The sequence below is a fragment of the Myxine glutinosa genome, chromosome 3 (genome assembly GCF_964187855.1).
Source record: "Myxine glutinosa chromosome 3, kmMyxGlut1.1, whole genome shotgun sequence".
In the NCBI taxonomy this organism is placed as follows: Eukaryota; Metazoa; Chordata; class Myxini; order Myxiniformes; family Myxinidae; genus Myxine; species Myxine glutinosa.
Window position 1 is genome coordinate 123,058,933 of NC_136263.1, and position 24,852 is coordinate 123,083,784.

The following is a 24,852-nucleotide window of genomic DNA, read 5'->3' on the forward strand; positions in this document are numbered from 1 at the left end:
CCCTGTATTGAACTGGTTCAGGTTTCCATTCAGAACAACCAGGTCAGTTTTGCCCCCTGCATGAAAAGCAGCCCAAACCGTCACCCCACCACCTCTAGCTTGGACTCTTGGCACTATACAATCTTCGTTGTGGGCTTCATGCACTTGTCTGCGCACTCGGACGTGGCTATCTTGGCAATAGACCAGAAATCTAGACTCGTCACTGAAGGTCATGTGATTCCAGTGTCCTGGCTGCCATTGACGGTGCTCTCTGGCCCACTGCAATCAGTGCTGGCTGTGTTGTCTGGTCAGGTGTGGCTTTCTCAGAGGACGCCTGGCACGATAGCCTGCTTGAACCAGTCGTTGGTTGACTCGCCTTCTGGATACAGGCACATTTGTCAGTTGCTGCCACTCAGCCCTAAGCCGATTAGCTGACTTGTTACGGCCATTGCAGACTAACCGATGCAGCTGGCGATTATCTCTCCTTGTGGTTTTGCGTGGATGTCCTGGCCTCGGTATTGGAGTAGTCACACCCCTCTGAGCATTTCGTTTCAGGATCTTTGACACCTGACCTTGAGTGATGCTATACTGCCGAGCAATAGCACGCTGTTTCATGACAGAATTTCGTAAAGCCACCACTCCATGACAAACAGCATTGTCAAGTTGACGGACCATCTCCAGAGGAAGCGGCAATAACTTTTGAAGACGTGCAGCAGTTGTTTTCCACTAATGCAACCTTCACATACACGGATTATTCCTACGAGTCCTTACGGATCGCCAACTCGTAGTCAATCACAAGCATCCGTAAATAACTCGCTGGTATCCGTAGATAACTCGTCACAACTCGCAACAACTTTTGACATGTCAAAAATCATCTTCCGTTATTTACGGATGCTTGCGATTGACTACGAGTTGGCGATCCGTAAGGACTCGTAAGAATAATCCGTGTATGTGAAGGCACCCTAATACAGAACGCAACAACCCTTATATACCCGATTGTGAAGCCAATCGTCAAATGTACCTGTCCTTACATTTTGTCATGCCACCTGTGATATAATCCTGTTATTGACTTCTTGCTGCGAAAGACAATCAGTGACATGGTTCTTTCAACAAAGACATCACCGAAGGGTAAAAGAAACTCACCAGATTGATATACTGAGTTCAGGAAGTAAATCCAAGTCAAGAAAATAAAAAAATTCCATATTAAATGCCAAGTCTGTATGTATGGATATATATATATATCTTAGGCCATGGGCTTCCTCGACCCCTGGTGCACCCCCCCCCCCCCCCCCACCAACCTACCACCCAAGGTTTTTTTTAAGCCTCGGGGTGTCTTGAACACGAAATTGAATGTTAACAGTGAAAATATAGGGACGAACTTTCCTGCGTCAAACACCATGGTGACTATCCGTTAACACCTGTTAACCTTCACACAAAATTTTTCCAATGTTTGAAAAATTTGGTAATGTTGGAAAAAATTCCAAATTTGGGAATTCTGGGAATGTTAGGGAATTCTTTACAGGACGAAATTTAGGGAATTTAATCCACAGTACAAGATTTATGGAATTTAATCAGCAAAGCCGAGCCCCCAATACAACATATGGAATTTAAGGCCGCCAACGCGATTCATGGAATTCATGTTTTCTCCAACACTCTTTACGATTATTCGCCATACAGTTTTTGTTTTCAGTTATATCTCCTGTTGTACATGTGAAAATATAGTTAAGTTCTACCCAGGCAATTCTGAAAGGACTTCGTCACAGGTTAGTTAAGTTTTTACTAATACATGCCGTGTGACATGGCTATGAAAATTCATAACAATTGTAGTTAAGTTTCAATTTCCAGTGTACCATTCAACCAAGTGAATATATACGTCTCCTGATTCTCTTACCTTGGTTTTACACATAAATACTAAATATTACACATATATTTGATTGTCTTCTGTTTCTAAATATGACTTTAAACGTGTCTTTTCAGGTCCAGTGTGAATGCACCAAATGACGCAGCCTGATCATGTCTGATCCTACTGACCCCTCCACGCCGATGGAGACTGGTCCACCTCCCCAGAAAAAACACGACACGATAGTGGTTCTACAAGTAATGAAGAAACACAGACACAGAAACATATACCCGAATGCATTGTCCATGTTCCAGGATTAAAGTATGGACCACTTCAGCTTCTTTCGAGCACCAGTACCGCCGAGAACAAATTGTCGAAGTTGCAGGACATCAGACAAAGACGGCTTTCCCAACCAGTGGATTCTACACACAGGATGAAAGGATCATGTCATCTAATACCCAGTACCCTGTCAGACCATCATGGTTATCACCGACAATGTTACCAACGCTTCACTATGAATCTGGATCGCCTGCAACCATCTGAACCATCTGACCCACTTGAAACAGGTACTGCCCCCAGAACAAGTCGGTCGTCCGAAGGTGATCGCGTCCTCTTCAACCCCGACTGTTTATTTTGTAAGTCTGAAGGGAGGAAGAAGATCAAATCAAGTGGATCGTGGACATCAGAAGGTTTGTCAATGTTTGAATTTGACGGAGGGAAAAATGTCGCGTCAGCTGAGGAGCGAAGTGATGAGAGCTTGCTACGTCGGATCAGAGGGCATGACCTGTTCGCATGCGAGGCCAAATATCACAAGTCCTGTCAGGCCAAATATGTACAGAAGCCGCAAAAGTGGAGAAGCACTGACGATGAACAGCGGAAGAGGCAAGCCGACATGGAGAAGGCACACGGAGAAGCATTCAAGGCTGTCTGTAGCATACTGGACACAGATGTCCTCGAAAAGAAACAAATTCTGAAACTAACGGATTTAAGCAAAATATACATATCATCCCTGCAGGATTCGCAATACCCTAATCCAGAATACAGGAGCGAAAACCTGAAAATAAAGCTGCAGACGCATGATCAATACAAGGACAAACTATCATTCTGTAACATGGGCTGCTACAAGTCATTCATAGTGTACAGCTCCACTATCGACACGGATACAGCTGTGAAGCATGCCTACGAGCTTGGATCCGCTGATCCAAGCTCGTAGCACTGACGATGAACAGCGGAAGAGGCAAGCCGACATGGAGAAGGCACACGGAGTTGTGTGAAGGTTAACAGGTGTTAACGGATAGTCACCATGGTGTTTGACGCAGGAAAGTTCGTCCCTATATTTTCACTGTTAACATTCAATTTCGTGTTCAGGACACCCCAAGGCTTAAAAAAAACCTTGGGTGGTAGGTTGGTGGGGAGGGGGGGGGGGGTGCACCAGGGGTCTAGGTAGCCCATGGCCTATATATATATATATATATATATATATATATATATATATATATTGTTGTGGATTTGAGAATCCTGTGTTTTTTTATTGTTATAAGTGTCATGAATCGTGTTGTAAATATCACCCTCCGTAGTGTAAAGGTCAGAGGTCGTCCTCCTAGTTAATCCATATACATGCACGTAGCAAATCATACCCTTCTAAATAGTTATCTCCTTATTCTATGTAGTTTAAGGCTGTGTTTCCCATTAGTTGACTCTGCATTGCATCAGATGAAATAAGATAGGTCCCTCCGACACCCCCATGGCATCTTCAAAGTGCCAGTAACTTTGGATGGGGTTAGTGGCATCACCATTGCCAACCGCACTTACCAACTGCAATCGCCTCCATTGAGCACGCGGTCGGTTCGGAGAAGAAGGTGGGAGGAGTCAACCTAGCGCCAGGAACCAGGCGTGGCTTTGCCAACGCCTCATCAAGGGGGCGGGATCGGTGAGCCCTCGCGACCAATCCAGGCCGAGGCGAACTCACCGATGGGCGTTTCAAAAAGGCCGGCGGCTTGATCGCCAGGCGCCTTATAAAAGGAAGTTGGGAGGGACTGAAAAGAAAAGAAGAAGAACCCGTCACGCAATGCCCCCACGGCAGATGCGTCAGGGAATTGTTGAATACCGCAGTCCACTAGCTGAGTTCAAGTCCATCAGTGGAGGAAGAGCAGTCCACCGAGAGTGGAGTTGAGCCCAGTGGAAGAGGAGCGACAACGAGGCTTTCAAGTTTCTTTCCAAATGGTGGTGCGCTGTGTTGTGGTGTACGGTGGTACCATTGTGCGGAGCAGCAGCGTGGAGCCTTGACCACCGCAGCTTGAGCGTTGACGGCAGCGTTGCTTTTGAGGAAGGGCGGCGGCTGCTCACTCCCGGCCCGGCCGTCCTCCCGTGTCCAGCCGAACCTTCCTCCCCTTCCAGTCATCCGTGCCTGGCCTCATCCATCCATTCGTGTGAGTCTGACCGTAGTCTGTCTTTTGTCTTGTCCTGGGGTTAAGTAAGACTGTTTAGTGTAAGCTAGAAATTGCTCTGTGTCCTTCTGGTTCCTCCATCCTTTGTCTTTATTTTATTATCCTTCCTCCTCCTTGGTTTCTTTGGACTTGTAAATAGTTAGTAATAAATCATATCTGTTCTTCCTACCTTGCCTTCTTTCCTTTACATCCATTTCGTCCTTGTCTTTTCCCTCATTGAATACCCGTGGCGTGATTTTGGCCAATGTTTCAGGATCGGGTTTAGTCTTTGGTCATGGCTCGAACGTCGTGTTGCTAACACCGCTTGGCAATTATAACATCTAAAACCGGGGTTCGAGCGGGAGTCCCTCCCCTGCTCACGGTCAGGAGTGGCACTTAGGTCCTTGGGACTTTTTGTAGACCAAATACCCTGGCTGCTCCCGACCGGGAGGAGCGTTGGGACCCCCAGGACTCTCGTCGGTCAGTCGCGGACAAGGGGATTGACCCCTCCTTCTTAAGGGGAAACAGGCCGACGGAGAGATCCGCAACAATATATATATATATATATATATATATATATATATATATATATATATATATATATATATATATATATATATATATATCCTGTGTGTAGATGTGTAGATGGGAGAAACTTCCAGAAGGAGAACCATCACTGCAACACTCCACCGATCTGGGCTATATGGCAGAGTGTCCAGACGGAAGCCAAACAGTTCAATCTTGGTTTCATCAGTGAGCAGATAATAACAGGGACTCACTGTGCATGGGGGCAGTCTTCGAGTTCACAAGGGTCGTGGCTGCACTTTGTGCAGAGCGGAGCTTTGTACACGACAACGTCAACATCTAGCGCTCTCTTTGATTCTCCCCTCTGATGAAGAGATGTCCCTCTCATCTTGCATCCCTAGTCACCATTTCCACAGGTCCATCACTCCCTCAGCCGCACTTTTATGCAGTGCCGACCTACATGAACACTCCATTTAGACTATTAGCCAAGGCACCAACATCCACTTATCGGTATCATCGCAGGTGGCAAATTCTAATGATGTTTTCTGAGTTTCTACATGACTCAGGCATAATATAAGACTGGGTAACCCAGTCAGTGTGGTAGCTCATTGACAGTTACCATCACATTTTGATACTCTGTGGACATAAACTACCGAAAATCCAGTGCCCTCCATAAGTGTTGGAACAGTGAAGTCAAAAAATATATTATTGCTATATACTCAAGAAAATAGGATTTGAGATGAAAAGATGAACATATGAGGCAAGAGTACAGAAGGTCAAATTTTATTTGTTGGTATTCTATGGATGTATGTTTTATCATCGTAAAACAATAGCACTTTTTATGTTCAGTCCCCCCCCCCCCCTCTCCCATTTTAGGTAAACATAAGTATTGATTGGAACAGATTCTCTTCAAGTAAATTAATGTAGTATAATACAGTAGTTTTTATTTGGTTGTGTATCCATTGCATGCAATAACTGCATCGAGCCTGTGACCCAATGACATCAAACTCTTCGTATCTTCCTTGGAGATGCTCTGTCAAGCATTTTTTTCAAGATCTTCAATATTTTTAAAGATCAAGGAGATGCAAGATCTTTTGATCCCAAATCCAAATTTCTTGAGAATATTGTAAATACGCATTTTGTAAATACGTAAATACGCATCAAATTAAATACGCATTTTGGTGCCTGTCTGTCTGTCTGACGATTTTTGACCATGATACATTTGGTCATTACTTATCCAATCTCAACCAGATTTGACAGGAGGACTAAGGGTCACACAATGGAGGTTGGAGGGAATTCATTTAGCCCCCTCCCCGAGGGGGTTTTCTCCACCATGGGGGTTTTCCCCGCCAATGGGGTTGCGCATTGAGGTGTATATCCACGTTAAGATAGCTTTATCATGGCATTTTTCCAAAGATGCTTCTCCTAACAAAAGCATGACATTAATGTTATTACAAAACAAAATACTAATATAATCCCGTCCCCCCACTGCGTTTCTCCTCCTTGAACACACGCCGTATTAATGTGTATAAACATGCTATCGTGCCATTTTCGTGGGAGCAACGACTTCTGGCAGAAGTAAAAATATTATAAATAACTAACACATATGGTTACCTCTTGAAACAGTCGCTATTGCTGTTTAACATGAAACTGAAAGGGAGGAAACCTGGGTTTGTTCAGTTACCAGCAGCTAACTAGTGCTTGCCAATCCAGCCATTCCCTATCAACAGTTTTGAATGGAGTGCTTGCTGGAATGCTTAAATCACTTGGCGAGTGCTATGCAAGAAACTTGGTAAATGAACACACCCACGATGTTCTTGAGGCCCGAGGCTAGATATACTGTAATCTATATACCCCAGAGAGGAATGACCCTTCCTGCTACTCCCGTAGTACTAGGAATGTACTAGGAATAACAAATTTGACTTCACCGTTCCAGTACTTATGGAGGGCACTGTATATGTAATAGTATGAGTATGAGTGATTTGTGTTAACCTACCAAAGTCCATCTTCTCATGCAACTATTAATTGTGGACCATATCATATTGTTTATATTTCACCAAAGTTCATGAGACATGTGATTTTGAGTTCATGTCCAAGTTTGTATTAGTGACGCATGTTTATCTATCATACATTCAATCTGCTGTAGCAACCATTAATAATTGTGAACAGTAATTTTGCTCGTATGTCAACAAAACTTATAAGCCATGTAATTGCTTTCATGTACAGGTTTGTATGAGTGATGTATGCCAATCCATCATAGTCAATCTGCTCGAGCAACCTTGCTGATACGTTTCAGAAATAGTACGTTCTATGAAACCAAATTGTTCAATAAACTGGAAGGGGTGACTATTTTCCGGTCATCTGGTGTTTTTTTTTGTAATTTTTTTTTACCTGATTGCATGATCAAGGGAATTGTTCAGTAAATATGTTTTAGAACCGCACTGACACAATATGCCACATGTGGAATTACTCTTGATTTTGAAGAATTTTTTTTCAGAAATATGGGAAAATGACAATAAGAGACGAATATTTATATATGTTCTTCCTTAATTTGTCACTGATCAAGACTATTAGAAGCATTCAGACTATTAGAAATTGGACACAAAATCTTAGTGCAAGTGAAATGTGCTGAAAAGTGATGTACTGTATTTAGCTTTTTGGCAAAATATATCAAATATTGTTCTTCTGTTCACAAGGGAAACTATTTTTTTTTTTTTTGCTTTTTTGAATCAAAGCAATTGCTTTTGAAATTGTGTGAACATGAAAACTAGGGGAAGAATATAACTAATGCACTTTTGTGAAATACAGACAAACCGACATAATAGACCAGCACAACCAATATATTTCCCAATATTGGATTTTGCAAGTAACATGAAAGATGTTGTGAAATCCAAAGAAACAACATGCTTCCAGGTTTTGAGCCAATTCAGTGACCCAATATGCAAATTATGTTCTACCTTGAAGAGAACCCAACCTCCAGGTTGGTGGAGGTTGGGCATTTCTTGCTGAAAAATTGTCTGTAAATTGCAAGAAGATTATAGATGTTTGTGTGGTGTGTGTCGAAAGGATTCTAAGGGATCGGCAGGTTTAGGTTATCTAAGGGGTGTGAAGGTCTAAAGGCTCTAAGTATTCCATAGAGTCTATAGAGGAGGGGTCTATAAAAACCACCGTTTAGAGGCCATTTTTTCCCCGCAAAGCAACGTCTATAATGGTCTATAATGCTTTATGGAGGTACTAGGGGTATAAGATTTGAAAAGGTATTTTCCAATAGTAGTTAGGGTCTAACAGGGCTCGAATGGATCTCAAGGTTTAAGGGTCAAGGAGTCGAAGCGATCTAAATTATGCAAATGTCTTAAGCAGTCCAAGGGATTTTAAGAGTCAACAAGCATTACGCCTAGGTCCCCCGTCGGTGAAGTGATGCGAGTTGACAAAGTGGAAGACGCAAGGCGGCCATCTTGGATTTTGACTTGGCGACCCAATTTTCAATAGCGTTCTTCCTTATGCCTAGATACACCCACACACCAGATTAGAAGTTGGTACTTCGCTCATTTTTCAAGATATTCCGCTCACAATGTTCAGACATACATGGCGGTGGCCATCTTGGATTTTGACGTGGCGCCCCAATTTTCAATAGGGTTCTTCCTTGTGCCGAGATACACCCACACACCAGATTAGAAGTTGGTACTTCGCTTATTTCTCAAGATATTCAGCTCACAAGGTTCAGACATACATGGCATCAGACATACATGGCGGCGGCCATCTTGGATTTTGACGCGGGTTGCACCCGCACACAAAATTCGAATGCGGTCCTTCACCTACGCCCGCACGCACGCACGCACGCACGGACGGACGGACACACGGACGGAGGGGAAAACCATAGTCCCCCTTTCGCTCCGCGGTGCGACGGGGGACAACAAAGGTCTAAAATGATCTAAATGGTCTAAGGGGGTCTAAAGAGTATATTCCAACAATAGGTTCTGTTATGAAATCGAGTCGTTTCCAGATATGAGGCTTTATTGAAATCTATCTCCACATACCCGATAACACAAAATAAAAAGATACTGTTAGAACTACAGAGAAAAACGCAATAGCATTTACCACTACCGGTAATCTATAAGCAAGCGAATAATCATTTAGCATTCCTCTTCATAACTTACTCAAGTGTCTGCTTACAGAATACAGAAACGAAGCCAACACTCTCCTCCTTCCTACACAGCATTCCTTTATATCCACTTCTCAATACCATCACACAACCGGATCTTCTTCCTCATATTTTATCACAGGTACAGTTCTCACGAGACTTACAGGTCCATGGCGACATAGGGGTCTTATGGATCTTATGGGTATCTATATTATAATAGCCGAAGGTGACCCGTCTGTCCGGGGGTTTGGCTACACCCGGTCTGGGAGGGTCTACAAAAACAAATATCCACCATTTTTTTCCTTGCATACCTTTGAGGCCTGTTTTGTTATAGTCCAGTCATTAAACAATTATTACTGCATGTTCAACAAAATTTGTACAAAAGGTTTCTCGATGGGTTTCACCTCTTTGATACCTCTACTTTAAACCAAAAAAAAGTTTACCAATATATGATATGGGGAACTACCTGAAAATAGGCCAAATCCAAGATGGCCACCATCAAAATTAACCAACGTGGAAAAATGTCATAAATATGGAATTGGTCAAGATAAAAACATGTATGATTAGTCTATTCATATCAGCCTGAAAAGATAAATGCATTGGAATGTATTGTTTATATGTGCTGATTGATATGACAACATAGAGATTGTAGACTGTTGAAAAAGAAATAAAAATTTTAATCAAATACAAAATGTTTACCTAATAATGGCTAAAATTATTTATTAATTATAAATTAATATATAAAATTATATAGAAAATATTAAATTATTTATAATTTTATTAATATTAATCATGCAACATCTGTTTACTTATTTTCAGGTGACTGATCTCAACTGATTGCGTCAACTGTAGACAAGAAAGAGATGGCTACCTGTGTGCTGTGCCTGGAGGCAATTAACCTGGACAAGCCTCAGGATTATGCAAAGTTGACAGAAAAAGGCTGCATTGGTATTACTAATGCCAATAGACTGCGCAAATTAGATGTTCCAGACATCATATACACTGAAAACTGCTGCCTTGTTGTACACAAAGAGTGTCGAAGTAAGCATATTAACCCAAAAGCAATCAAGGCAGATCAAAAACGGAGTGTATCTACAGATACAGCTCAGAAAACACTTCGATCACATATTACATCATTCACTTTCAAAACTGACTGTTTTCTGTGTGGTATTTCTGTTGACCAGGATGCTGCATACAAACATCCAGATAGACGTGTACTTCAGTTCAGCCATGTGATGACGCTCGACTTCCAGAAAAACATTGCATCACAATGTGCCCAGAGACACGATGACTGGGCCAGGATGGTACAGGCACGTATTGTGCATATACTTGACCTACCAGCTGAGGAAGCTATCTATCACCATGAATGTAAAACACACTTTTACTTCGGGAGGAATATTCCTGCAGCATACACTAAACAGGAGGCGGCTCCACCAAAGAAACAGAAACTTGGACGACCAAGGACTGTTTGTTCTCCATCGCAGTGACAGTCACTGGGCAGGAATATTTAGCGACCTGTATATTGTGCAAGTTCTGATGGGCAGTGTAAAATCAGTCGGTGCGCTGAATAGAGGACGTGGTTTCGAGGAGTCAACCAGTCTGATCTGGCTACTATCTATGCCTACATGTGGTGGAGTGCACAAGGCTATGCAGGAGGTAACAGGTATCTCAAGTCCAGGGCAGATGCACAAAGATCTCACACAGGCAAAACTCAAGCGTGATGCCAAAGATCTACAGTCCATCATTGATTATCTTGAAGAGAGAAAGCCATTCTCACAGAATTCTAAAGAACTCTGGAGCCTGTCATCAGGAGTGATAGCACAAGAAGGGTCAGTAGATGTTGACTCTGCTGAGACTGCTGGTGCTGCTATCCTGGTATCTATGGAGGGATTGTCAGTTTCAAAACACAAATTCACAAAAAAACAACAGGTTAATAACCTAGCTTCCTCAGTGTATGTATCTGTTGATGCTGAGAAGATCCAGATCGATCCTAAGCAACTGTATCAGCGCCTCCTTGTTGCAGGCATTGGCACTATTGATATCCAGACACTGTTCCAGTATGAGCTGTGCTCCTATCCCTCATCCTTGTTCGACACAAAACTTTTTATGCGACTTGCAGTTAAGGTTGATCTACTGAATGGGTTAGTCAAGAAGGTACCAACATGTGTTATAAAGGAGTTGCGCATCCGTGTTACCTATGTCATCGATGGAGGCGCCCTGTTACAGCGCCTGCCCTGGGCCAAGTCCACATCGTATGCCAATCTCTGCCAACTATATATTGCATTTGTGCGCAACCACTATAACAATGCTCACATTGTGTTTGATGGCTATGGCAGTGGCCCTTCTACCAAAGATGACACTCATCAGAGGAGAACTGGCAGTGAAATGGGAGTGGATGTTGATTTCACTCCAGATATGTTGCTCAAAATGACGAAAAAGCCATTTTTGGCAAACACGAGAAACAAACAGAAATTCCTTCATCTCCTGGGATCTGAGATGGAGAAGAAAGAAGGCATTCAAGTCAGTCACTCATCTGGAGATGCTGATTATGACATTGCAATGACTGCCTGCACAATTGCTCTGACACTGCCTGTGGTAGTTGTAGGGGATGACACTGACCTTCTCATTCTGCTGCAACACCACTTCACGCCCAGCAAACATGAAACCATCTATCTTCAAACTAGCACAAAGCTCATTGATATATCCATCCTGCAGAAGGAACTTGACCCTGACCTCAGTCATTCCCTGCTCTTTATTCATGCACTGTCTGGATGTGATACGACATCGAAGCCCGATGGCATAGGAAAAATGTCAGCTATGGGTAAATACCGTGGCCTCAAGGAATTCGCAGAGTTGTTCATGGTGGCAGATATTAATCGTGAGGAACTTGAGCTATCTTGTAATCAGGCCATTGCAACCATTTATTGGTTGTAAGCATGGTTCAGATTTGAATTTTGAACGTGCACCTACGTTCACCGAGAAGGTTGCTTCATGCTGCAGGTATCTGCCCCCTGAACGTCTTCCACCGACATCAGATGCTGCCAGATTCCACAGCCAGCGGGTCTACCTCCAAGTGCAGGCCTGGCTAGGCAACAACATGGAGGCGACAGAATGGGGCTGGGTGCTCTGCAAGACCCAGCATGAGTCTATCTTGAAGCCACACAGAATGGATCAACTTGCTGCACCTGCATCTCTACTCAAGATCATTAAATGCAACTGTACTGGAATGTGTGCCAAAAACACATGCTCCTGCAGGAAAAATGGTCTCAAATGTAACTTGGTGTGTGGTCACTGTAAAGGGATAACATGCACAAATGGGCAAATTCATGATTCCAGTGACACCACTGACTAATAGTGATGCACTGTGCAAATTTGAGATAAGACATTATAGGTGCAGAGAGGCATGGTCGTATTAACCTTAATCCAACAATTAAAGTGAATAAGAACATGTTTTAGAGTTCCATTGACATTATAATTTTGTCATCAACATTGAATATAAAGATGTCAGGGGTTTGAATATGCTAATTGATAGAGATTTCAAACCACTTTCTAATGCCGTTAGTTATGTACATGTAGATATACTAATTTTGCATTTTTTGTCAAATCTTGGTGGCCATTTTGCATTTTATGTAATATTGAACTTGAAAATTATCTTCCATAACATGTATATGTATATGCTGATATGAATAGACTCATCATTCATGTTTTTATCTTGGCTGGTTCTATATTTTAAAAAAATTCCACTTTGGTTAATTTTGATGGTGGCCATCTTGGATTTGGCCTATTTTCAGGTAGTTCCCCATGTTATGTATTGGTAAACTTTTTTTTTGTTTAAAGTAGAGGTATCAAAGAGGTGAAACCCATCGAGAAACCTTTTGTACAAATTTTGTTGAACATCGACTATTTAATGACCGGACTATTAGGCATGTGGTGTCTTGCTCTCTCTCTCTCTCTCTCTCTCTCTCTCTCTCTCTCTCTCTGTCTCTCTCTCTCTCTCTCACAGTTTTATTTCAACTATAATTCGATATATCATTTCATTTTTCACAGTCGCTAACATGGTTTTTGACTCGGTTGAAAAAAAACGGGAATAAAATCCGATTAAAGTTTCCGTTTATAGAACGAAATGAATTCTCAAAGGCCGATAACATATGCTTTTACCTCAACTGTAATTCACGATCTGATTTCATTTTTATCGATGGTTTTAGTCTCGGTTTCAGCAATAATTGAGAAAATTCACACACATAATTGCCGAGATACATTAATTACAACAACAATTACAACATTTTGATTACAACAACCCACTCACCAAGCAATGTCTGTTTCGTTCGGAGCTTTTATACACCGCCCAAACAAGATTTCTTCTCGAGGAAATAAAATCGAGAAATCTTTAATAATTTGTTTTGGTTTTCGCACGAGTTTTCAAGGCTGAATCAATCGTGTACACATCCAGGATTAATAAAGAAACTCCATTTCCCGTTTTTTCATCGCGTTTTTTGGTCAGGTTCTTGGTACGAGTTGCTCTTGACGTCAGAATATGCCTCGTGTGCAACTGAGCTGTCTTTAACTCAAGGTTACGTAATGTGGTAGTGGAGGAAAAATAATTTTAGGTGAGAAAAATTGGGGACAGAGATGAAAATTGGCTGAAATGACCTAAATACCTTATAAAAGCTTTGCAGAAAATTCCCCATAATTCCTGGGGGTGGAAGGTACCTAATTTGCATATTTCCAAGATGGCCGACACCGGCAAAGGTAAAATTTATAACTTTTGAACCAAAGAGGATAGAAGAATATTTAACATGTCGAGATTCATTGATTTAAATCAATCATTCGACTGTCCGGAAGATCATCTTCAAGTGGAGAAGATTCCAAGCAACTGCCAACTTGTTCAAGCCAGGCCGCCCCAGCAAGTTCAGCCCCAGAGCAGACCGCAAGATGCTGAAAGAAGTCTCTAAGAACCCCAGAATGTCATCACAGGACCTACACGTAGCTCTTGCCACTGTTGATGTCAATGTGCACGAGTCAACCATTAGAAAGAGGCTCCACAAATTTGATTTACATGGGAGGTGTGCCAGGAGGAAACCTTTGCTGTCCAGAAAGAACATCAGGGCAAGACTAAAGTTTGCCAATGAACACCAAGGCAAAGACCAGCACTTCTGGAACAATGTGCTCTGGACAGATGAGTCAAAGGTAGAGATATTTGACCACAGTACCAGAAGACATGTTTGGCGAAAACCAAAGACAGCATTTGACCACAAGAACCTGATACCAACTGTAAAGCATGGTGGTGGAAATATTATGGTTTGGGGCAGCTTTGCTGCATCAGGGCCTGGGCAGCTCACCATCATATAATCCACTATGAATTGTTCATTGCACCAGAGGGTGCTTGAGGATAATGTGAGGCCATCTGTCGGAAAGTTGAAGCTCAACCGAAGGTGGACCTTGCAACATGACAATGACCCTAAACATACCAGTAAATCCACCAAGGAATGGCTGAAAAGAAAGAAATGGAGGGTTCTGGAATGGCCAAGTCAAAGCCCCGATCTAAATCCCATCGATATGTTGTGAGGGGATTTGAAACGAGCGGTGCATGCAAGAAACCCCTCAAACATCTATATAATAATACCGTAAGGACTCGACTTTGTTATCCCTTTTACGCCGCACACAGTGACCCGATGCCCACGGCACTAATGGCTTTACGATCTACGAACCGCGCTCTTTGTTTATCACGTACAGCCATACTCGAAAAATCTGAATTAGCCGACATTGGGGCCCAAAAGCATCCGATTAACTACCGATACGACGCCATATTACGACGCCATCGTATTGGCGTCTGCTGGGCGAAGGCGAAGCAAGCCGTCCACTGAGTGGACAATCCAGAGCATGCATTTGTGCCGGTGTCGGCGATCGTTGTTCATATATGCACTCTTCATTCTCATCTTTCTTCCTAACTCTTACTCGGACAAGCAAATCCCCTATGCCATCCATAATGGTACACTCTATCCATACACCACATCCTCCCTTCCGTGGATGTTCCACGGGTTTCGGCTAGTCTATATAATAATAGCGTAAGGACTCGACTTTGTTATCCCTTTTACACCGCACACAGTGACCCGATGCCCACGGCACTAATGGATTTACGATCTACGAACCACGCACTTTGTTTATCACGTACAGCCATACTCGAAAAATCTGAAATAGCTGACGTTGGGGCGCAAAAGCATCCGATTAACTGCCGATACGACGCCATCGTATTGGCGTCTGCTGGGCGAAGGCGAAGCAAGCCGTCCGCTGATTGGACAGGCGAAGGCGAAAGCAAGCCGTCCACTGAGTGGACAATCCAGAGCATGCATTTGTGCCGGTGTCGGCGATCGTTGTTCATATACGCACTCTTCATTCTCATCTTTCTTCCTAACTCTTACTCTGACAAGCAAATCCCCGATGCCATCCATAATGGTACACTCAATCCATACACCACATCCTCCCTTCCGTGGATGTTCCACGTGCCATCGTATTGGCGTCGGCTGGGTGAAGGCAAAGCAAGCCGTCCGCTGAGTGGACAATCCAGAGCATGCATTTGTGCCGGTGTCGTCGATCGTGGTGTACTACACCACATCCTCCCTTCCGTGGATGTTCCACGGGTTTCGGCTAGTCGCACAGCTGAAAGAATTCTGCATGGAGGAGTGGGCAAATATTTCTCCCAGTCGATGTCAGAGACTGGCAGACAGTTATAAGAAACGCCTACTTGAGGTTGTTTCTGCCAAAGGGGGCAATACCACCTATTAGAGCCAAGAGTGTACTTACTTTTTCCACAGAAGGAAATGGCATCTCTGTTAATTTTTTGTTGAATAAATGATTGCAAAGTCAATTTTTCATTGTTTTTGTTCAAATAGATCACCTTTATCTATAGATACTGTTTAAATGAAGATCAAATATTTATATGTCCACATATGTTAAAAAGATTAAAAAACATTCCATAAGGTGTACTTACTTTTTCCACATGCGAAATTAGCATTTATGTTTATTTAAATTATACAATGGACTACAAAATGTAAATGTTTCATGATATTTATTTTATTATATCACCTTTATCTATCAAAATTGTTGAAATGAAGATCAAATAGCTGTATGTTGAAATATGTTGAAAAAGTCAAAACTTTACATGGGGTGTACTTACTTTTTCACGTGACTGTATATCTACACATCTGGGCAGTGTCTGTTGTCACTGAACTACTCCCTGAAACTTTTGTTTCCGTGATTGTGAAGTATTTTTAATAACGTGGTTGTGGTTTTGAATCACGAGGGGGTGAGGTATTTTGAATTATGTTGTGGTGAGGTGTTCTAAAATCACGTGGTGGTAAGGTGTTTTGAATTACATGATGGTGAGGTGTTTTGAATTACGTGGTGGTGAGGTGTTTTGATTTACATGGTGGTAATGTGTTTTGAATTACATGGGGGTGAGGTGTTTCAGATTACGTGGTGGTAAGGTGTTTTAAATTTGGTGGGGGTGAGGTATTTTAAATTACATGGGGGTGAGGTGTTTTGAATTACGTCCACTCCCCCCGTGGGTGACCCACTCCCCAATGCAGTGTGTGTGTGTGTGTGTGTGTGTGTGTGTGTATGTATGTATGTATATGTGTGTGTGTGTGTGTGTGTGTGTGTGTGTGTGTGTGTGTGCATGTTTATGTGTGTGTGTGTGTGTGTGTGTGTGTGTGTGTGTGTGTCTGTGAATAACAGAGAGACAGAATTGTGAAGAAAAGAAATGAAAAAACGAGGTGTGTGTGTGTGTGTGTGTGTGGATGTATGTGTGTGTGTGTCTGCGAATAAGAGAGAGAGAGAGCATTGTGAGGAACATAAATGAAAAAACGAGGTGTGTGTGTGTGTGTGCGTGAGTGATGGGGGCGGGGAGGGAGAAGATTTGAGCTCTTGATGTCATATTTTACATGAGATGTAATGACACATTTAAAACTGTATTTCCTTTGTGCATGCACATGCATTCACATGTTATCAGAAGTAAATACATTGTGTAGATTACATCATTAGTCATCTGATAAATTGCCAGCAACAATTTTGTAAAACTGAATGTGCAGCAACTAAATGAAGATGTCCAAATGTCACACACGTCCATGCCCGTGGGATTCCCACAGGTGACCCCTCTGATAAGGGTTACAAAGGGCCTAACACGATGACTTCACGATCTTCGTTGCTACTCTTGGTGAAATTTTGCCCAAATGGGTGAAATCGGTCCGAGTCTGGTGATCTGGTGGAAGAAATCGAAATTGGTCGAAATCTGGTGAAATATCAACAATACTCCCCGCCACGAGGGGGCGGGCATGTTAAGTAGTTAAGAACCAACAGGAAGCCAGTTCGGGGCACCGCCGATGGAGCCGCAGTCAGCCACATCACCAGTACAACACCATGACAGGCAAACGTCGTGCAAGGCAAGCAATAGCCACGCCCAGGAGGACCTTTGATTGACAAGGGGGAGGGGCGTACATGAAGCGGGCCACACTGATTGGCCACCGACAATCCAAGTGCGACCAATGACACCTCGGCGAAACAGTGAGGGAGGCGCAAACATTCGGCCAATCGGTGCGGAGGGCGTAAAAGACCTACCAACAAGCTGCACACTGATTGGAGGGAAGGGCCGGTGGCATCAGACCACGGCGAGTAAAACAGCTCGCTCCGCTCGCCGACATTTTTTCTCTCTCCCATTTTGCAGGGCTGGTGGGTGTGTGTTTGAAGTGAAATTGTCTTCTGTCATTCTCTCCTTCAGGAGTAATTATGTCGACAGCCCGTCCCTCAAGCGCCGACACTGACGGAAAGAATGAAGATCAGCAGCAGGAATGGGCAGTGGGCCGTCAAATTCAAAGAAGGCAAGGTCGTGGTACAGGCATAATTTTTGCGACTCGTGGCTTAATGAACCTGCGTTCAGGGGGTGGCTTGCAAAACGTGGCAATAAGCAAGCGGTTTGCACAGTTTGTAACGATCACTTCAAAAACCCCAACAAACAAGCTCTCATGAGACATGCGTCATCAAGTAAACACACAAAAGCCATGGATGCAACTAAAAGCCGCTTCAATATTGGGACCTATTTAAAGCCAAGAAAATCTTCAGATCCAGATCCTGAGGAATTGACTGCCAAGGCCGAGCTTCTGATGGTAGGGTTCATGGCAGAGCACCGCACTCCTTTCGCACAAGCTGATCATATGGTTGATTTGTTGAAGGCTATGTTTCCCGACAGTGCGATCGCAGCAAATATGAAACTGAAACGTATGAAAGCTTCGTATATCATGCAGGATGGTGTCGCATTTGAAGAGAAGAATTCAGTAGCCTCTATCTGCCAGACGCAGTATTTTTCGTTGTTGATCGATGAATCTACGGATATTTCTATCCACCAGGTTTTAGCGGTCGTCATCCGTTTTTGTAAAGATAATGCAGTCCATGATGCCCTGCTTGATATCTAGAAGTTGAAGACGGAACGGCAGATGGCCTGTACCAATCAGTGAAGAAACTGATAAATGACAAGGGCATACCGTTGAGCAATCTGATTGGCTTTGCTGCAGATAATTGCTCGACCATGATGGGATCTGCTAGTGGTTTTCAGGCACGATTGAAATCAGACTTACCCGATGTTTTTGTTCTGGGATGTGTCTGCCACTCTTTCGCGCTGTGCGCTAGTCATGCTTGTCTCTGGCTCCCTTCGTGGCTGGAAATGTTCCTAAAAGACGTGTGTGGCTATTTGCATGCAGTTCGAAATGGATGAGGGAGTTCGCAATGATTCAGGAAGCCGTGAAAACAGTCAGTCACAGGATTCTGAAGATGGCCCAGACATGATGGCTTTCACGTGGTATGGTCGTCGCTAGAATACGAGAGCAGTGGGAACCTTTGAAGTTGTTCTTAAAGGGAGAATCACCCAAAGACAAAGTGGATGGCGCTGCGAGTATATTTAAAGTCATGGTAACGCCTGGTTCCAAGCACATGCTTCTTTTGTTGAATTATGTGCTGTCAAAGATTGATAGTATGAATCTCCAGTTCCAGTCAGAGGACCTCAGTGTTCACAAGGTTTTCAAATCGATCAGGGATACATACAGGGAGATCCTATCAATGTTCGTACGCGATGAGGTCATTCTCACCCGCAATGTGGCAACCATTGACCCTACCTCGAAGAGTAACCATCGCCCCATCACGGAAGTTCATCTTGGTGGGCGTTGCTATGCTGAGATGCAGAAAGTATCGCTCGGTGACGCGGAGACACGCTTAGGAGAGGACTGCGTCGAGTTTCTCATAGAACTGTGTCCAGATCCATAAGCTGTTTGACTTCTCAGAGGACAGTGTGTTGTCCATGATTTCTTGTCTCGATCCAGAAGAGGCTTTGTCAAGCCAACGTACTTTGACCTCTCTGGTGAAAGTGGCACTTAAGTTCCCTCGACTGGTTCCAGAGGCTGATATGAACAAACTGGATGATGAATGGCAGGCCCTTCTGTATTCGCGTGACCATTTGAGTGCTCTTGCCGGAAAGTCACCCGTTGTGTTCTGGCCAGACCTGAAGCAGGTGGCGGATGAAACTGGTGAGCTGAAATTCCCTGTACTCTGCCGACTGATGTGCGCATTGCTCGCACTTTCGCATTCGTCGGCGTGTGTTGAGCGAGTGTTTTCAGGGGTGAACAAGGTGAAGACTCCAACAACCAATCGACTACATGCATCAACCGTCGCCAACAGACTCCTGGCGAGACAACACTTGGCGCGTCAGGGAAGACAGTGTTACAGTTGGACGCCTTCCAAAGAGCTTGTAGATGCAGTGCGCTCCAGAGAGTGCCATTCCCGCTACACCACCCGACTGGAAAATGCTGCAGAGCAGAACTCCACTATCACTTTCTCTGACGTAGTTGATGATGAGTAATGATGAGGCCGTTTTGCGAACTTTATGCAACTCTTTTCGTTAAAAAAGTTTGTTCGACAGTTCATTTGTCAATAAAGTTTGTATTGTAAACAATATTTACAAGTTTGTTATCATTTAGCAGTCGATATCCAATGAAAACTTGGCATTTGGTGAAATATACTTCAGTTTGGTGAAATTTAGGCACCCGATTGGTGAAATTCGAAAAACCCGAGTGGCAACACTGGTCACGATGATTGGATCATGTGATTGGGCCAGGGCGAGCCGTGGATGCGGCCAGACCTCGGGAGACCCGGGGTTGGGACTTGGGGGAGAGGGAAGGGTTATACGTTCCCGTTCATTATTATTGTTCGGAAAATCAATAAACTATTTTTATCGTTGTTAATATTGTTAGTATTAATTAATATAGGTTTTGTCACAATGTTATCATTGTTTTTGTTATTTATTTTGTAATTAGAATGTCATGTCGAGGAAGCACTCATTAGTCTGCTCTATCTATGCCACTGCCCTCATTACACCTCAACATGACGCACATTTAAAACATGGGAATTTCTTCTGGATTATTTGTAGTTAATAAGCCTAATCAACTCAGATAATGACGATGAATTTGGTGTATCTAATTCCACATTAGAAAGCTCCAGTATAACTCCACAAAAAAACGTCACACACACACGGCCAACAATAGAGGGGAAGAACAGGGGTGTGTCTGACAAATGATCAAAATGATTGGTAACCCGGAGAAATTATCGAAATGACGAAATGATCAACGCTAACAAAATTATCAATACTTAACTGATCTCTCCATACAGGTTGCGTCTGACAAACCAGACGTGATCTGCTTAACAGAAACTTTCCTCCTTCATGATGTCTCTGATTCCTTAGTATCTCTCCCGGGTTACTCCAACCTCCGGTATGATAGACCTGAGCCTCGTCCTGGAGGTGCGGTTGCTATCTTTATCAAAAACTCTCTTTCTCGCTCGCCCTGCACTGCCCTCTCTCCACCTCACCCCCAGGAATACCTCTGGCTACAGCTTCCCCTTCGCTCCCACCTCGTGTTCATATGTGTGTTGTACCGTCCACCAAACAGTGATGACTCCATATACATCTCACTATCTGATAATATGGACCAACTTCTATCTACTCATCCCAACTCTCTCTTCCTCATATGTGGTGATTTCAATTGTCACCATGCCAGTTGGCTGGGTGTGGGTACCTCTCTCACCAGCCATGGCTCCCCAGCAAAGGACTTCTGCCACTCACTGGGACTGACACAATCTGTCAATTTCCCGACCTGGATCTCAGTCAATGGAGCATCTTCTCTTCTGGACTTGGTTATGACTAACTTCCCTGAAAATGTCTGCTGCTCTTCTTCTGCTCCAATCGGCTCATTTGATCATGTGCTTGTTAAAGTGGACATCTCCCTGACCATTCTCAGGGAGCCTCCTCAGCGTCGACGAGTCTGGCATTTCACTCAGGCCAACTGGCACGGTCTTCAAGCAGCCATAAATCATCTGGACTGGTCTCCCATTTCTACCACCTCTGACATCAACTCATCCTGGGAATTCTTCCAAAGTAAATTGCTCTCTCTCACGCACAGATTTATCCCATGTCGTCTTCAGTTGTCATACCCCTCCTCCCGTCCATGGTAGACGGAATCTTGTGGTGAGGCTGTTGCCCAGAAACAACTTGCCTTCGTCTCCTGGAAAGCAAATCCAAAGGAAGGAAATTTCATTCCTTTCACAAAGCCCGAAACAAGTGTGTGTCCACCCTCAGGAGACCCAGGAAACAATATCTCTCCATTCTCAAGACCGAACTCTCTTATCTGTCCCCCTCTTCCAAATCCCGGTGGCATCTGGTCAAATCTGTTTCTTGTGTTTGTTCCCCCTCCATCCCCTCCCTTACCTCAAATGGCTACACAGCTAACTCTGCACGTGAAAAAGCTGAATGCCTCAACTCTGTCTTTGCCTCTAAATCTTGTGTCCCAAACCCATCCCTCTCTGTACCCACCATACCCAGTCGTACCCAGCTGCTCCTGAACTCTGTGTCCTTTCTTCCTGACAAGGTAGAAAAGTTTCTGTCTACCCTCAACTGATTCTGCAACTGGACCTGACGGCATCAGCCCACGGGTCCTAAAATCCTGTTCTTCCGCTCGTTCACTCCCTCTCTCTGTTCTCTTCACCCTCTCCTTTGCTCAAGGTCATCTGCCATCTGCTTGGAAATCAGCCAACATCACCGCTTTACACAAAAAATGTGCAAAAACAGATCCTAGCAACTACAGACCAATCAGCCTTCTCCCAATTATCAGCAAAGTCATGGATTCCATCATTGCTTCGGATATGAAATCTTTCCTCTTCTCCAATAGCTTGATTTCTGATCATCAATTTGGTTTCAGACCAGGTCACTCTACTGTGGACATGCTGCTTCTGCTGTCTCAACAATGGATGGAGGTCCTCAATGCCAAACAAGGAATTAGAGCTGTCTCCCTCGACATATCACGTGCCTTCGATACGATCTGGCACCCCGCTCTGCTCACCAAACCCTCCTCCTTTGGAATCCATGGAAATCTCCACGCATAGCTTCCTCTCTAGTCATAGTCAACGTGTGGCCCTGAATGGGTTTCTCTCATCTCCTCTTCCTGTTCAGGCTGGAGTTCCCCAAGGCAGTGTTCTGGGCCCTGTGCTTTTTCTGGTCTTCATCAATGATCTATCCGACTCTCTTGAAAATCCTCTCTGTCTCTTTGCTGATGACTCCGCTCTCTGCTGCTCCATTCCTCATCCCTCAGATCGGCAGTCTATAGCCTCCTCACTCTCTGCAGACCTGGACAAAATCACAGACTGGGCAAACAAGTGGAACATGTCTTTCAATCCTGACAAATCTCACACTCTTACGATGTCTCTCCGAAAAGACCGACTGGACAACCCTCCCATCCACTTTCTGAATAATCCTCTCCAAGAAGTTCTGTCACTCAAGCTTTTGGGTCTCACTATCTGCCATTATCTTTCCTGGGAAAACCACATTTCAAATCTGGCCTCCAAAGCCAGTCGCCGACTGGGCATCCTCCGTCGTGCGAAGTCCTTCCTTGGCACACCTGAGCTCCTCACAACATACAAGGCTTTCATCCGCAGCTCAATGGAATACTGCTCTCCCCTCTGGGCTGGTGCTCCTGCCTCACACCCAGCTCGTCTTCACGCTGTTGAAACCAAAGCGTTCAGAATCATTGGAATCTCCCGTGATGAAGCTACCTCCGAGGGCCTTTCACTTACTCACCGCAGGCAGGTTGGTGGTCTTTCTGTCTTCTACCGACTCCTCTCCGGCCTTGCTCCTCCAGCTCTCTCTGGGCTCTGTCCCCCAAATATTCCTGCATGTCGCACAAGATCTGCCTGCAACCCTCTTATGGTTAAACTGCCAAAATCAAGACTCTCTGCTCACCTTCACTCCTTCATTCCTCTTTTCTCCCGCCTCTGGAACGAACTCCCTCACTCTCTTCAATCCCACTCCTCCCTCCAGGTCTTTAAAACAGCTGTTCACCACCATCTCTTATCTTCCCCCATCCAAAACCTTGATCTTTTCTACCTCCGCTAATTTCACTCCAAATCCACTTTTCTGAAATACCAACTTCTTTCCTGGAAGTCCTTGGTGTCCTTGTGTGTATACTTCTCCCACCCCTTCCCACGCCACCTCCCCCCAAGCCCTCTCCCTCCCACACATTCCCGATGTACCTGCTCTCAAATGTGTTTTTGTGCTTCCCCTTCTCTCCCCATCTTGTCTACCGCTCCCCTTTTTATATACTTTGTTTGTTTGTCTGTTGATTTGTTTGTGTGATAAATGTTAGCTCTTTCACGAGCCTCGATTATCTATCTATAATTCCACTAATCTCTGTGTGTATGTGTGTGTGTATGTATGCGACAACGATTTCTCGACAACTACCGGTCCGATATACTTGAAACTTGCCAGGTATATTGCTGGGGACCCGAGGATGTGCCTTTTCAAGGTTTGAAATTAATCGGACAAGTACTTACCGAGCTATGGCGATTTAGCCGTTCGCCGTTCGCTTTGGCGTTGCGAATGGACCAAACCATTCCATGTAAATAGAGGGGGGGGGGGGGGGGGTTCTGTGGTCGTTGCGAATGGACGAAACCATTTCATGTAAATAGAGGGGGGGGATTGTCACTGTACTCGCAAGCCGTTCGCCGTTCGCTTTGGCGTTGCGAATGGACCAAACCATTTCATGTAAATAGAGGGGGGGGGATATAATTTTAGATAGATATATAGTACGGGCATATATATAGTACGGGCATGCCCTAGTCTATCTATAATTCCAGTAATCTCTGTGTGTTTGTTTGTACGTTTGTTTGTCTGTGACCGCTGTTTCTCGACAACCACGGGTCCGATATACTTTAAACTTGCCAGGTATATTGCTGGGGACCCGAGGATGTGCCTTTTCAAGGTTTCATATTAATCGGACAATTACTTACCGAGCTATGTCCAAAAAACGATTCAACCAATCAGAGAGCAGCGAGCTATCGCGTGTGCCGAACGTGGCGGACACACTCTGCCTCGGATGGCACATTTGAGAGCGTATTCATTTATTTCACGTTTGCAAACTATGTTGGCGCTATGTTGGCGTTAAACTATGTTTTAAAACTAATAAAAACCCCGGGGGGATTGTCACTGTACTCGCAAGCCGTTCGCCGTTCGCTTTGGCGTTGCGAATGACCCAAAACATTTCATGCACCAAACCATTTCATGTAAAGCGTTCGCCGTTCGCTTTGGCGTTGCGAATGGACCAAAACATTTCATGGACCAAACCATTTCATGTAAATAGAGGGGGGGATATAATTTTAGATATAGATATAGTACGGGCATGCCCTAGTGTATACAACAACAACAACAACAACAAAAAAAACAAACAAAAAAAACACTTCGCAGCTCAGGAAGGAGAATGAGCGAAACACACTTTGGGAGGTGTATAAATTAGAATGAGCGAAACAAAATGTTAAAGAGCATATGCATAGCTTAACGTATGAGTTCCTTGTTCTATTTT